Raw genomic sequence first — 4,012 nt, 5'->3', positions numbered from 1 at the left:
GCCACTGGGCTTCCTCTCATCATATTTGGTAGGGAGTGGAAACGCCAACCGGATGCTTCATACGCATACATCCGGTGAAATATCTGTCTCCTTGTTCTATCCGTGACTACAAACTGGCGAGTTCTATCACAAATAGAACAAGGAGGCTGATATTTCACCGGATGTATAAATGTGAAGCATCCGCTTGCGTTGTTTAGAAGGAGTACAAAGGCGAATTGAGTTATTGCACACTCGCACATCACTGAGTAGGCGTTCGTTCACAGAAATATGCAAATTATACTAGAATCCGCGAATAGGATCTCTAGATCGTGCCCACCTCCTTGCTTGTTCTTCACAATGTGACTAATTTGTTCCCGTTTCAAACGACAGCTCGGTGTCTATCTTGGTTTATTCATAACAATCTTTGAAATACGGTTGGAAACAGTAGAGACAAAATGGTACCCTCCTCCGGAATGAAACGTCATGGAGCCAGATTCTTAACCCCAGTATAATTTGATTTGCCGCTGTTGTGTCAACACATTATTTCAAATGACAAGCAATTTTGGACACGCGATTTATTGATTTTAATTGTTCATTTGTCACTACCTGACCGAGCCCTTATATCCTATTAGGGGCGTGGTTTAGCAACGTGGGCTGTAAGGAAATTGTCAGGCAGTGAGTAATCTCGCTCCCTCTTTGCTTGTTTTGCCCACTATGACTCATTTGTTTCGATTTGAAACGTCAGGCCGTGGTCTATCTTGGGTTAGTTATTAAAAAAATCGTTGTTGTAGTCCTAAACCCGGAAATGACTTAACTCTGGTTTGTTCAGCCACATTCGGGAACTCTAGCGATGAAAACTCGGCAGATCGGGGTTTAGGGAATGAGTGAAAAAGTGGAAAATCCTTCCTTAGTTGTTAATTTTCTTGAAATGTAAAGGCACAACATAGTTTCGAGCCAATGCCTTAAGTAGCTGAACATGTTATTACTCCCACCTCGTGCAAGTGACAAACGAACAAGTTAAAATTTTCGGCAAAAACAACTTCATATTGAGGAGTGCCTTTGATTTGAAGGCCTGAACATGCGCAGTTTGGCGCGATAGACCTTTACACCCGATGACGTGTTTCTGCGCATGAGTTTAGCAAGCCGACATCGCGAATAGGGATTTATATTGGAGAAGCAGTTTCTACATATCTTTATACTAAACCATCTTTGGTTCAGCCATCCCCATGGGAAAAATGAATGATGAAAAAAATTGGGTTTTGGAATAAACACGAAAATTATGTCTGAGGTTAACACAGGTTTCAAATCATATTAGTCACATGCGCCGAATACAACAGGTATTCACCTTACAGTGAAAATGCTTACTTATGAGCCCCTAACCAACAATGCAGTTTTAGAAAATACAAATAATAAGAAATAAAAGTAACAAGTAATTAGAGAACAACAATAGCGAGACTATATACAGGGGGGTACCGGTATAGAGTCAATGTGCGGGGGGCACCGGTTAGTTGTGGGAATATGTGCATGTAGGTGAATATGCGTAGATGATAACAACAGAGAGTAGCAGCGGTGCAAACGGGGGGATGCAAATAGTCCGGGTAGCCATTTGATTAGGTGTTCAGGAGTCTTATGGCTTGGGGGTAAAAGCCGTTTAGAAGCCTCTTGGACCTAGACTTGGCACTCCGGTACTGCTTGCCGTGCAGTAGCAGAGAGAACAGTCTATGACTAGGGTGGCTGGAGTCTTTGACAATTTTTAGGGCCTTCCTCTGACACTGCCTGGTATAGAGATCCTGGATGGCAGGAAGCTCGGTCCCAGTGATGTACTGGGCCGTACGCACTACACTCTGTAGTGCCTTGCGATCGGAGTCTGAGCAGTTGCCATAACAGGCAGTGATGCAACCAGTCAGGATGCTCTCGATGGTGCTGCTGAGGATCTGAGGACCCATGCCAAATCTTTTCAGTCTCCTGAGTGGGAATACGCTTTGTTGTTATCAGGGCACAAGGTGAGACGCAGGAGGCAGATGGTTGGAGTCTTAGATGTTTATAGATCCAAAAAGGGGTAGGCAAGAGAATGGTCGTGGAGAGGCAAAAGGTCAAAACCAGTTCAGAATCCAGGAGGTACAGAGTGGCAGGCAGGCTCGAGGTCAAGGCTAGCAGAATGGTCAGGCAGGTGGGTACAGAGTCCAGAAACAGGCACGGGTCAAAACCGGGAGGACTAGCAAAAAGAGAATATAAAAGGCAGGAGTACGGGAAAAACACACTGGTTGACTTTGACATACAAGACAAACTGGCACAGAGAGACAGCAAACACAGGGATAAGTACACTGGGGAAAACAAGCGACACCTGGAGGGGGTGGAGACAATAACAAGGACAGGTGAAACAGATCAGGGTGTGACAGTCGTGCCCTCTTCATGACTGTCTTGGTGTGCTTGGACCATGTTAGTTTGTTGGTAATGTGGACACCAAGGAACTTGAAGCTCTCAACCTGCTCCACTGCAGCCCTGTCGATGAGAATGGGGGCGTGCTCAATTCTCTTTTTCCTGTAGTCCACAATCATCTCCTTTGTCTTAAGATCTTATACGTTTTGTTCTGTGAGATAATAGCATTCAGTTAACATGAATTGTGAAGCCTTTGTGATTTTTATTATTACACAATTTCTTCAAAATTCACAGAAAGTGATATTAGCTGATGAAGATTATCTCATAGGACAAAATGTATAAGATCTTCTAAGTCTGTGTTTACCTCCAACCTTATTTTCTGACATTTATTCCAAAACCATATTATTTTCCCATTCATTTTTCCTGTAGGGATGGCTGAATGAACCAGAGGTAGCTAATTTCCGTGTTTTAGGACTACAAGCTGGCGAGCTCTATTACAACCGACTTTCAAGTCAAGTCGAGATTGCCTGATCTACAAATCACCTGGCTTGCATCCTAAATAACTGCTCAATATTATTTGTAGATCAGTCGGTCAGTCACAATTTACCCATGCTACATCATGGTATTGATGCTCTCGAACACAGCCAATGTCGATGGTGTATGCAGATGGCACTCTAGTCCTATTTAAGACCCAGACACTTTGAATATTTTTATATGTCATCAAATGAAAAAATATATTGTACTGTAGCAGCTGCTACCATACTATAAAATTCCATCAACCACTGTAAATAATGTAATAATGTTGTATCTACAGTGTAAGTACCATAATCCGGATTTGAATAGAGAACCACCGTATGTCATAATACTCATAAAAGCTAGCGATCAAACACGGAAATGGTTCCAATCGATTTTAGAAACACTTCAAATAAGGGCTGTGTTTCGTGTAGGCTTACACTGACGTGACGTTTTGATAACTGTAAATCTCTCTCAGACTAGGTGACTATTATCAGAGAGGAAGAGGAAGAGAGAGTTGTTTTTGATTTTTTGTTTTGCCCACCCAGCAAGAAGTTTTTGTATGGAGGTCAATGACAGTGTCAAATTTCCTCAACAAAAAAATGAATGGCTTATTTGCAAAGTGAGGTTTATTTGATCTGATAGAAGTTTTGTAATGCTTAAGATGTTACAAGTGTAGTAATAGTGTACTTTGTGAGACAAAATACTTTATATCAGAGTTGTCTCGAGATGACTATGCATTTTCATGTCGTGAGGCTAGTAGTATAGCATTTCTCTCCGTTGAATACTGGCGGTTGACGTCAACAACCCTCATCAAAAATTTTAAAAAACATTACACTAATGAGATGTATCCACCAATCCACCAAAGAAAGGATAAGCGGGAGCTGAGACAGCCCGCTGTGGCGTTTCGTGGAAAATCACTCCCATTGTTAGGGTGGAGAGACGTGTATTTTGTCAGTATATCCATAATCTTTGCTTTTATCAATATAACTTAGATGGTGACACTAGGCGTTCTTGAGAGTATGTTTTGGGGTCTGTGGGTGAGGGGTGGGTAACCTACTTCATTACTACTTGACTTGTAGCTGCCCTAGCTTGCTGTATTATTTTTGGTTAGTGGTGGAAAAAGTACCAAAATGTCATA

Source organism: Salvelinus alpinus, chromosome 21 (assembly GCF_045679555.1).
Source record: "Salvelinus alpinus chromosome 21, SLU_Salpinus.1, whole genome shotgun sequence".
Taxonomy (NCBI): Eukaryota; Metazoa; Chordata; class Actinopteri; order Salmoniformes; family Salmonidae; genus Salvelinus; species Salvelinus alpinus.
The sequence above is the reverse complement of the archived record's forward strand: the minus strand, read 5'-3'. Positions refer to the sequence as shown.